Source organism: Sminthopsis crassicaudata, chromosome 3 (assembly GCF_048593235.1).
Source record: "Sminthopsis crassicaudata isolate SCR6 chromosome 3, ASM4859323v1, whole genome shotgun sequence".
NCBI lineage: Eukaryota > Metazoa > Chordata > Mammalia > Dasyuromorphia > Dasyuridae > Sminthopsis > Sminthopsis crassicaudata.
The window spans coordinates 606,323,853-606,336,495 of NC_133619.1; positions in this window are offsets into that span (position 1 = coordinate 606,323,853).

A 12,643-nucleotide genomic window follows, 5' to 3' on the forward strand; every position below is an offset into this window, starting at 1 on the left:
CCGGGCCTTCCCCCCTGCAGCCATCCCTGGGCCGACCCCCAGGCCCCCCGGGCCGACCCCCAGGCCTCCTGGCTCTTAGGCCGGGTCCCCATCCTTTCTCCCCCCCTCTCCCCTTCCCCCAGCCCACTTCCGGAGGCCCTGGCAGCTCTCCAGGTAGCGGTTGGTTTATGGAGGGGGTGGCGGTGTCCTTACCTTTCCTCTAGGAAGCCGGGAGGCCGTGGGGTCTGAAAAAAGTCCTAGAGAAACACCGCCCTGTTCTGCCTCTGAAAGCCAGGGGCCGCGGTGGGCGGGGGGCACAGAGAGCTTTACAGTCCGCCGCCCCCTCCCCACCCCTCCCCACCCCCACCCGCGTACTCCGAAGCCCTCACAGCGCTCTCATTCTCCCCTCCCCCCTTCCAGGGGCGCCCTCAGGAGGCTCCCGGGGCTCCCCTCCCGGGCTGGCCCTGTCACGGGAGGGGGAGGGGGCTCCTCCCACCGCGCCAAAGGCCCCGCCATCATGTGTGGTGAAACTTACCTTGGGCCTCGTTCTTTGGCCATAAACGAGATGGGCCGTAAAGCCGCGAGGGCCCGGGGGCCCAAGTGAAAGGCCGCGCTGTTCTGCCCCGCGGGGAGGGGGGGGTGGACCCGAGGGCCCTCGAGATCCCGGCCCAGACAGGCTGCGGATGGCCCAGACAGGCTGCGGATGGCCCGGCCGGGCCCCCGGGGCGCCCACCGCCCCACAGCCGGGGGCTGCATGGTCCAGCCGGAGAGGGATCCCCGGCTTCCGGCCAAGCAAGCCCCGGCCTGACTGGGGGCAGGGCCAGCTCCCGGACCCGCGGCCCCCTGCAGCCCCCTGCAGCCCCCCCATCCTTCTCAGGGGGCGAAGGCTAGGGGGCGCCTCCCACCGCCGCAGCTCAGAACAACTGCACAAGGGTTCATTGAGTGCTCGTCCTACGTGAGTCCTGAGTAGCATACAAATCAATCAATCCGCAAGCATTTATTATGCGCTTCCTATGTGCCATCTATCAAGGCATTTATTAAGTACCTACTATGTGCCACCAATCAACAGGCATTTATTAAGCACCTGCTATGTTCCTGACACTGTGTAGGCACTAGGCTTTTAAAAACAAAGATTTTTTTTTTTTTTAATATCCTTGCCCTCCAGGAGTTCACACTCTGACCTATGTAAGAATATGCCAAAACGATGAAAACAAACTAAATGTGATTGAGTGAGGGGGGAGGAAGGAGGATTCTAGCAGCTAGAAGAATCAGGAAAGGTCAGGAAAGGAAGGCTTCCTGTACACTGAAGGAAACAAAGCATTCTAAGAGGCAAAGATGAGGAGGGAATGTGTTCTAGGCGGGAGGCACAGCCGGGACAAAAGTATGGAGATGGGAAACGGGACACGAATGTGCAAGCACTAAGGCTCCTAAGCGTAGGAGGAGACTCGTGCTGCATGACTTTGGCAGAGCCGGGCAGTGGGGGGCACATTAGGGAGGACATTAGGAGCCAGGCTTGTTCTTAGAGGTAATGAGGAGCCATTGCGTGTTTTGGCGTGGGAGATGACAGCTCTCTGAGAAATCATTCCGTCATTTCCTGGTGATTGGTGTGGACCATGCCGGCGTCTTACATTTATTATCCCCTTTGATCCCTTCAATACCCCTGGGATGTGGGTGCCGTTATCCCCATTTTACAGATGAGAAAAGTGAAACAAACCTAGCCAAGCCACCCAGCTAGTCAGTGTCTGCAATCAAATCTGAACTCAGCACTTCCAGATTCTGGGCCCCGTTCTGTGGGGGCAGGGGGGCAGGTCACATTCATCTTGAGGCACTTCCTCCGAGCTTTCCCTTCTGTGCCCTTAAGGACAGCAGGGGCGTGGCTTTTCCCTCTGCTTTTCCTCGCACAGCACCATGGGGGGAATCTTTAGAAGTGCACGGATTTCGCCTGTATCAGTTACGCTGTCTGGGCGCAGGGCAAGAGGGAGCGGAGGAAAAGTGGAATGCAAGTTTTTGCAGAGGTGAATGTTGAAAACTCTCTTTGCGGGTATTTGGAAAAATAACATGCTTTTTTCTTCAATGGAAGACAGAGCCTAGTTATGGGTCAGAGGCCCTGGATTCCAATCCCCTCCGAAGCTTGTTTTCTGTGTCACCTCCAGTAATGACGAAGCCCTCTCCGTCTCACGTATGAAAAGGAGACCACTTTGAAGCGGCCGGGCTCTGGCCTTCAGCTTATTCCACGCTGTATTATCAGCCTCCGAGGGAGGAAAGGGACCTTGCGGGGAAAAGGTCTTCGCAATGATTTTTATGAGGACGATTCTTCAGATCTGGGATTTCCCAGGAACAGGGAACTTCCCACTAGGAAGGCTTCCTCCAGGTTCCTTTGTAAGCTGTCTGTTTTGAGACCTGCCTGAACACAGAAGTGAAGTGATCCACCACCCTCAGGGGCAGGTTTAGAACTCAGGTCTTGTAGATAATGACCCAAACAGAGAGATGTTGGAGAAGTATCTGTACGGGAGGTGGGCGACAAGACCTCCGACGTCGAGCAGTGGCCAGAAAAATCGGAAGACAAGCCCAGGAGCCGGGTTTGGGAAGTCCTCCCCTGCATTCTCTCTCGGGCTCCCCGGGCCGGTCCTGGCCCACTGCGGGCGCAGCCCCTGAACCCGGAGGGACAGAGGCGAGCACTGGGGCCCACCCGCCAATGGCTGTATAAACATGCCTGGGTATATGGCCATGGTGGGAATAGCTGCGGAGGGGCGCTTTCATTCCCTTCCCCCGGGCTTCATTTCTTGTTCAATGAAAACAATCCGAGCCCAAATCACCAAGGCCTAAAATTACAAAAATACGGGGCCCATATTATCATAAAAATATTTGAGCACAGTGAGGTCCATTGGTGACGAGCCAGGGCGGCCAATTTCCCTAAATCGGCGCGTTTCAGTAGTATCCCCCTGGAAATACTGGGAGGCCGAGAAATTTGGTTCTCATTAAACACTGAATGTGAGGAGCTGTGTCCTTTTGAATGGGGCTTTGATTCTGGCTGACGGTGGAATCTCTCCAGGAGCTGCCGGGAGTTTTGGGTGGTGGTCGCTTTTTTCTGTTGTCGTTTCTTATAAAATGGCCTTTGCCTCTCTATCTTATATCTCCCCACACTACATGGGAGTTAAGCAGCCGGCTCAACCACTCGGTTCCACATAAGCTGTAAAGTCAACAGCGAGGTCCGGTGTGAGAGGCAAATGAGAACCGTTACCTTTATTGACTCTGAGGTTTTATTAAAAACATTACGATGTTTTCTTGCGGCCTGGGTCAACCCCATCTGGGACTGTGGGCCAACAAGGGGTTGGCAGGGCGAGCAGGGACTCCCTGGGATCCAGAGAGGGCAGGTCAAGGGAGACCCTCCTGGATTCGCCCCTTGGCCCTTACAAGCAGGGGTCTCTGCTGCACTAAATCTCCCTCAGGACACCAAGTGGGAGAGCACGGAACATTGAAGCTAGGAGAAAACAGGAGGTCAGAGCTGGGAGGGCCCTTAGAACCCGGGAGGTCAGAGCTGGGAGGGCCTTAGAACCCAGGAGGTCAGAGCTGGGAGGGCCCTGAGAACCCAGGAGGTCAGAGCTGGGAGGGCCCTTAGAACCCGGGAGGTCAGAGCTGGGAGGGCCCTTAGAACCCGGGAGGTCAGAGCTGGGAGGGCCTTTAGAACCCGGGAGGTCAGAGCTGGGAGGGTCCTTAGAACCCAGGAGGTCAGAGCTGGGAGGGCCCTTAGAACCCAGGAGGTCAGAGCTGGGAGGGTCCTTAGAACCCAGGAGGTCAGAGCTGGGAGGGCCCTTAGAACCTGAGATGTCAGAGCTGGGAGGGCCCTTAGAACTCAGGAGGTCAGAGCTGGGAGGGCCCTTAGAACCCGGGAGGTCAGAGCTGGGAGGGTCCTTAGAACCCAGGAGGTCAGAGCTGGGAGGGCCCTTAGAACCCAGGAGGTCAGAGCTAGGAGGGCCCTTAGAACCCAGGAGGTCAGAGCTAGGAGGGCCCTTAGAACCCGGGATGTCAGAGCTGGGAGGGCCCTTAGAACCCAGGAGGTCAGAGCTGGGAGGGCCCTTAGAACCCAGGAGGTCAGAGCTGGGAGGGTCCTTAGAACCCAGGAGGTCAGAGCTGGGAGAGTCTTTAGAACCCAGGAGGTCAGAGCTGGGAGGGCCCTTAGAACCCGGAATGTCAGAGCTGGGAGGGCCCTTAGAACCCGGAATGTCAGAGCTGGGAGGGCCCTTAGAACCCAGGAGGTCAGAGCAGGGAGGGCCCTTAGAACCCGGGAGGTCAGAGCTTGGAGGGCCCTTAGAATAATGTTATATTTAACATGTATGGGACTACCTGACATCTAGGGGAGGGGTTGGGGGAAGGGGGAGAAAATTGGAACATAAGGTTTTGCAAGAGTCAATGTTAAAAAATTACCAGTGTATATGTTTTGTAAATAAAAAGCTTGAATTAAGAAAAAGAAGAGAGAATGTTAGATTATAAACTGTTATAACTGAAAGGCACCATATTGGAAATTATCATTTAATCCAAACTTTTCATTTTGTAACTAATTTTTATCTCATAGAACTGGCTTTCACTCTATTATTTTTAATTTTGTTTTGTCACAATAGACACAACAAACCCAATTATCAAGCACAATTCCTTGGGAGTTGGGGAAGGGAAGGTAAAAGGTTGGCTAATACACTTGCTTTGACTCTGTGGTCCTAACAATGGCCATTGAACTTGATTTTCCATGCTGACTTTTGCACAGTTACTGAAAACATTGTTCTTTTGACTCTGCTTTCTTCATTCTTCATCTTCTTCTTTAAAGTAACCTAAAAAAACTCAAAAAATTGTGAGAGAAATCAACCATATTTTTTAATAGAAAAATGCTTGAAAACACAAAACCTCAACTGTACTCATTGGGTAATGAGTAATTCAGGATGGCTGAGGATTTAGATCTTTTACAAACTAGTTTGATCATTCTGGACGGAAACATGCCTTTCCCTCTAATGCAGGGGAAATCTCAATATGAAGTAACCTTTTCTCTGTGTCTTGGGATCCCAGTAATGAGAGATAGTCAGGCCTAGTGGGAGGTGTATTAACCCAAAACAATCTTTGATCATCTAATTCTTCACTCATTATTTCAATAAACCTTTTTAAAATTGGTTTGTTGGTTATTGTAGTTTGTTCTCAAAGAAGACCCAAATGACATTATTATGTTAGAGTCCAGTTAGTGCGTCTGACTGTGGCTGACCAGATGGACACAATTCCCTGCCAGATGTTGGACACAAATAGTCACTGGGAACATTTGGGGAGGATTCTCTAACTTTGTACATCTCGTGTTTGTCCTGAGCTAATTCACTTCTGCTCTGCTCATAGAGCACAGTACCTTCTCTGATGAGGGCACGCCATGCTGGGCGGTCCTATGCCAGTGTCTTCCATGCCATACAATCGATTCTAAAGTTTGTTAGAGATTGTGAGAGTGTCCCTTTTCTCGGACCACCTTGTGAGTGCTCCCCCTCTGTGAGTTCTCCATAAAACAGGCTTTTTGGCACGTGAATGTTTGAACAACTCCAGCCCAATGGAGAAGAGTTGGAACCCCTGGAAGTTTAGTTCAAGGAAGATCTCAGGGTCTGATCTCTTCTCTCTTATGCTGTCTAGGAGAAAGAACCTCAGTGTCTAACATTTTACCCTTCCAGATGATCTTTAAAATCTTCCTAAGGAATTAAAGGGAAATGATTCCGTTTCCTGACACGGCGCTGGACCACGGTCCAGATTTTACAAGCCTATAACAATAGTCAGCAGCCAGTGGCTCTGTAGCCCTTCAGTTTGGGAGTCAGTCTTATACTTCTCTCTCCCTCTGCTAGCTCTGGCAATTCAGGCATCCTCATCCCTGGGGACGTCCCTGGAAAGCGCCCTGTCCAGGTGGGAGAACTTATCCCAGGGACTGAGGGAGGGCTCCCCCCAGGGATGCTGTGGCGCTGGCTGGGGAGGACCTGCAGGTTCTCAGTGTCGGTCAGTAGGCCAGAATCAGCCCGAGCATCAGAGAATCATCCCTATTTTGTTTATCTGAGCTTCAGAGGCTGCACTGGACGCACGACCATCGGCGGGCATTTCAGGCTCGGCCACGTTGAATGTACCCTCAGTACCGTGTCTGTCTCATGAGAGCATTTGGCAACATGGCTGAAACTGAGCTAAAAACTGGCCAACACAGAGGAGGCAGAGACAAAATCTGTAAAATGGGCAACTCCTAGAGGAGTCATTTTTTAAGTGTTTGTAATTTTCTTTTCCTCCCCCTTGCCTCCACTTCTTGTCACCCGTGGCTTCTTTTAAAACTTAGTCTAACTTGCCATCTAAGGGAAGGGGTGGGGAAAGGGGGAAAAATTGGAACACAAGGTTTTTCAAGGGCTAATGTTGAAGGATCGTCCGCACACACACTTTAAAATATAAGTTTTTTTTGTTTGTTTGTTTGTTTTGGTTTGGTTTGGGTTTTTTTTTTTCCCTGAGTCTGGGGTTAAGTGACTTGCCCAGGTTCACACAGCTAGGAAGTGTTAAGTGTCTGAGACCAGATAAAAATAAGTTTTAATAAAGAAAAAAAAACAATCTAAATCTGTCTATCCCCATAGCTGCTAGTCCCTTCTTGAAGATCACCTTCCTTCCTCTAGATATATATAATATATATAAAATGGTATATACCATTCACATGTCCCTTCTGTTTCACTTCAAGCCTCTCACAGGCAGGAACTACTTTTGCCTTTCTCTGTAACCTCAATCCTTAGCACAGGGGCTGGCACACAGTAGGTGTTTAATGAGTGTTTCTTGACTGACTCATTGATTGAGGCTGTATTTCCACTCACAGAGATCATAAAAGGAAAGTGCTTTGTAATTGCTTAAGCACTAATTGAGCAAGAATAATAATAACTGCCACTTATATGGCATTTGAGGGAGCTGCCCGGTATTGGCACTTTTCTTTGACAGTGGGACCCCATGACCTCTGGGGTCTCTTGCCTCTCTAGGTCTGGTTTCGGGAAGATCAAAGCTATGGACTTTGAATAAGCAGATTCTCGGGTTCAAACCTGCCTCCAACATGGATGGATGGTTTTGAACATGGTACCGGCTTTTCTCTCCGTTTCCTGGAGATAATAATAGTGTTTTTGTCACAAGGTGAGTGGGGGGCTTAATGTTGGAAAATCACCGTCCACAGCTGCTGTATAGATGCTTCCCAAGGCACTCTGCTGTGTCCCATCGCACCCTCTCCCCTCCCAACTAGGCAGCTAGTTCTCTAAGACCCAGAAGGTGCCCACCTGCCTTGGTAGAGGGAGTTTCCTCATCTGGGAAGTCCCTGTCTCAATAAAATCACAATTCTGAGTCCTTTTTCTTTCTCTGTTAAAAATATTTAACTTTTTCCAATTACTTGTAAAGATAGTGTTCAACATTTTTTTTAAGATTTTGTGTTCCTTGTTTTCTCCATCCCTCCCCAAGACTGCAACCAATCTGGGATAGGTTATACATGTAAAACCATTTTCATATTAGTCACGTTGTGAAAGAAGAAAGAACAAAAGGGGAAAACCACGAGAAAGAAAAACAAAAGTGAAAATGGAATGCTTCAATCGGCTTTCAGACTCTAGTTCTTTCTCCAGAGTGGATAGCATTTTCCATCATTAGTCTTTTGGAATTAAATTGCCCAGAAGAACTAAGTCTTAGCAAAGCTGATCGTGCCACAATGTTGACCTTACTGTGTACAATGTTCTCCTGGTTCTGCTCACTTCACTCAGCATCGGTTCACACAAGTCTCTCCAGGCCTCTCTGAAGTCATTTCCTATAGGACAATAATATTCCCTTACACAAAACTTGTTCAGCCATTGCCCAAGTGATGGGCATCCTCTCAATTTCCAATTCTTAGCCACCACAAAAAGAGCTGCTATAAATATTTTTGTATATGTGGGGTCCTTTTCCCTTTTTTATTTCTCTGGAATACAGACCTAATAATAATATTGCTGGATCAAAGTTATATACAACTTATGCCAAATTACAAAATTTATTTTATTTGAAATTACTTATGCTGTATTACAAATATGCCCTTTGAGCAGAATTCCAAATTGCTCTCCAGAATGATTGGACCAGTTCACAACTCCACCAAGAATGCTCTCTGACATCCCCTCCAATATTTATCATTTTCTTTTCTCTCATAATAGCCATTTTAATGGATGTGAGTTGTTTTAATTTGCATTTCTCTAATGAATAGTGATTTAGTGCATGTTTTCATATGACTATAGTCCTATCTGTATTCCTAACCTGCTCTATAAATGCCAGCTGGAGTTAGGAAGACCACAATCATTGGATCAAATAACAAACATTTATCAAGCACCTGGTATGTGTTAGGCTCTGTGCTAAGTGATGGAGATATAAAATGAGGCAAAATAGTCCCTCCCCTCAGGGAGCTTACAATCCAATGAGGGAGAAAACTGGCAAACAAATATATACAAAGCAAGCTGTGAACAGGATCAATGAGAGAGAATTACTAAGAGGAAAGTGTTACAGTTAAGAGGGCTTTGGAAAGGCTTACTGTAGAAGGTGGAACTTTAGTTGGGACTTAAGGGAGTCAGAGAGATCAGTAGTCAGAGGGGAGGAGGGAAAATGTTCAAGGCTCAAGGATTATTGCCCCCATCTTCCTGATGAGGAAACTGGTGATTAGTCACAGCCACACAGCTGTTAAGTGCCTAAAACGGGATTTAAACTCAAATCTCTTAACTCTAAGTCCAGTTCTCTTTTCTACTGTGAAACACATGATAGACAGTCAAGAGGTATTTTGTCTCTCTAGGTGCATATTAAGATATTGCAAAGAATGTCCTAAGCATGTCAAACCTGATGAAGAGGAGGGAAAAGAGGGAAAGAAGGAAAAGGGAAAGGGGAAATTAAGGAGGAAATAAGAGGGAAAGGATGATGAAGAGGGAGAGAGTGGAAATGGAAAAGGAGGAGGGAAAAGGGAAAAGGAGTGAGTATTTGTACAGGACCTACTATGTGCCAGGTACTATGCTAAGTGCTTTTTACCCTCTTCTGGTGGGTCCATATGGAAATGAATGATAACTTCAAAAAGAGCTTGGGAAGAGACTCTAAAGAAGAACTTCACTTTTTTTGGGGGGGTAACCTAGACAATCCAAGTGAAGCTTAGAGACACCCCCTTCTCACAATCATGTTTTTAAATGAATACAATAAAATCATAGGAACCAATTATATCGAAATACCACTATCAAATTATTTCTAAAAATACATCCATGGGTTTCAAGTTTAAAATCCTTGCCCCAGGGATTACAAAGGAAACTGAAAGGTGTAGATGGTTTTTATTTCAATTACCAACTGAAAATAGGTTATTTTTTAAGATAAAGAGGAATATGGAAAATGAAGATTTGGCTAAAAGTTTTCAGAAGTGTCAGAGGTTGTACAGTAGTGCAAACTAGAGGCAATTGTCATTTTCCATCAGTAGCTCTGCCTGGTTTTGGTACAACATGTTCCTTCTCTCCCTCTCAGGGTATACCCGAATGCCCACCTCCTCCCATCTCACCACCTTTTTGTTCTCCTCAACTATCTTTTTACTTCCTTTTCCATTTGGTCAGTTGTATTCTTGAAGAGTTACTTTCTTTTTCTAAGCTGTTGACTCTTTTTTCATAATTCTCTTACACCATTGTCATTGCTTTTCCCCATTTTCTTCTACCTCTCATATACAATTTTTAAGCTTCTCTTTGAGCTCTTTCATGAGTTCTTTCTGGGCTTGAGACCACTTCCCATTTTTCTTTGGGGTTTTGCCCTTTTCTTTGTCACCATAATACTTTCTATGGTCAGATTATTTTTGTTGTTATTAGGTTTTGCTCATTTTGGGGGGGGGGGCTTTTTCCTTTCTTTTAATTTCAGCTCTGCTTCCCAGGTAGAAGGTCTGTACCAGGACCTGCAGGGGTTGGCTGTTTACCTGGTGCTGCCCACTGGAGGACCCTGGAGCTGACGGGGGAGGGGAAAGGATGGCTGCAGGTCCTGGGGGTCTGGTGCTAAGTCCCAGTGATGGCCTTCTGTAAGTGCTGAGGCTGGTGGGCTATTTCCCCCAGATCAAAGTGGGTTAGCAGCTGGCAGATGCCTTTTGCCCAGGACAGTGCTGAAGCATGTGGCAGGGCCCAGGGTTGGCAGCTGCCTGTTTGCTTGGGCACCCTCCGCCCCACCAGGGCTGGCAGGTTTGCTTGGAGCTACACTGGAGCATGGGGAGCTGGAGATTGCCCACTTGCCCAGGGCTAGCTGAAGCACGGGGTGGCTCCCAGATCTGGAGACCGCCTGAGCATAGGCACACAGTGGGTCCCCCACACTGGGGCTCAGCACCCACTGCCGGTTTGCTGAGCTGGGACTTGCTGGAGTGCTACCAGTCTTCAAAGGTTCTTGGATTCAAAATTTATTTCATTAGGATTTTTTTTATGATGTTTAGAGGAATATAAGAGATTTATGGCCATTTACGACTTGGTTCTCAGAAGTCTCACTTTCCTTTTGCACATTGTCTCACCTAGTAAATGTCAGGAATTGTCTTGTTTTTTTCTCATTTTAATTCCCAGTTTAACACAGTGCCTGGCACATAGTAGGAACTTAATTGAATTCTATTAAATAGAATGGAAAAGCTTATGACTAGAGATAAGATAAAGTGCTTTTTTTTTTTTTTTTTTTTTTTTTTTTTTGCTGAAGCAATTAGGGTTAAGTGACTTGCCCAGGGTCACACAGCCAGGAAGTGTTAAGTGTCTGAGACCAGATTTGAACTCGGGTCTTCCTGAATTCAGGGCTGGGGCTCTATCCACTGCACCACCTAGCTGTCCCAATAAAGGGCATTTAATAAGTTGGAGGAATCTGAAGGGAAGAGAGAAAAGTATCCAGATAAAGCAGAAAAAATCAGGGAAACTAAACTCCCCCATTGCTGTCCAGTGGTGACCACCGCATTGCTAGGGGCCTGAAAACTCACCTAGAAGTAAACATTAACATAAATGACGCTTAGCTGCCCTGGGCTTTCTCTTGTCTCCAGGCCGTGACCCAGTGGTCCCTTGTCAGGCTCTGTAGAGAAAAGAGTCCAATGAAGGGTGAACTGGTGAACAGAGCTCACTGTGGGGAAAGCCCTGGATTTGGGACAAATGGGTTTGTTCCCATCCGCTGGGTGGTTCACTTAATCAGTGTTAAATCACTTACCATCTCTGGGGCTCCGTTTCTTCAAGTATAAGAAATTGGAGGCTTGGACTTAAAGGAACCCTAGGTTTTCTCCCGGTTCCACACCGGTGAGCTTAGCTCTGAAGGCTCTTCCTTCAAAGATTCCCTGATGGGTTTCCTTCTTCCCCTGCCTCCCCAAGGTACCAAAATGTCAGGAGGTCAGCCTCCAGGGCTTCATCCCTGGCATTGGCTCTGAATTATCCCTTGATAACTGTGGCCTCTCTCCCCACTAATGATGGCTGGGTAGGACTGGGGGCTGGGGGAATGACTCTCGGGGCGGTAACTCACTCCCATGAAGAGCTACTCTTTGGGAGAAAATAACAACCCAAGCGGTCAATATCATTGCTCTTCTGTTTAAACTCCCCAAAGATATTGGGGAGGGGGCCCTCCCCCTTTCCAGAGGAGCACTCCAAAGGGAATCCACCTGGGAGCAGAGTAAGACAACTACCAAAGGCGAGCCAGCTGGGACCCTTTGACAGAGAGGTTGATGATCCCAGGTGCCCTCATCTTTCTGCTGAAAAATAGTTATATTTCAAAGGAAAAGGGGGAAGAGAAAAAAGGGTGGGGTGAAACTCCAGTGACTTTCCAGGAGATTAAGAGATGCCTCCCCACCCACAGAGAATGGAACTAGCTTGGCCACGGGCAAAGGTTCCATTAGCCAGGGCCTGGAAAGAACCCGGATGGCTCCACAGCATTCTTTGGAAACCAGGTCCAGAGAACTGTTCCTGCTCTGATCTGAAGAGAAATCTGACCTGCCATGGGGGACAGATGGACGGCAAAGGAGCCGAAGCAGCCAAGAGGAGAGAACTGCTAAAGTCTCCAAGAAAACAGGCAATGATGCATTTCTGGAGGGAGGAGGGTGGGGAGAAATGGCTAAGGAAAGCCTGGTGTAAGAGCATAGACTTCTTAGAGCTGGATGGAACTTCAGAGGTCATCTCGTCTAATCCTCCCTCATTTTACAGATGGGGAAATTGAGGTCCGGAAAGGGCAGAGACTCCCCCAACAAACCTAAATGTGGAGCCAACAACAAACGTTTGGTGAGCATCTATCAGGAGTCAGCCATGGTTATATAGAAGCAGAATAGTCCTTGTCCTCAGGAAACAGACAGCCTAGTAATCAGTCAGCCCCAGTGCCTGAGGCACAAGCCCTCCCACTGACCAGAGCCAAATCCTGGCTCCCTCAGTCCAGTCCCCTTTCACAGTCAGGGAGATGCCTTCATCCCCAGGGCCTTCAGCTTGTCCAGGTATCTGCCATCTCTAAAACAGGTGTAGGACAGGCCGGAGCTGCTCCTGCTCAGTCAGTGGGACGGCCAGGAGGCAGAACCCACCCTCTGTCTGAGCTGGGTCCGGACAAGTCACTTAGTGGGATTTAGGTCCTTCACATAAAATGAGAGAACTGGCTTTTATATATAAGGTCTTCCAGTCTTTTCCAGCAAAAATACTCAAAG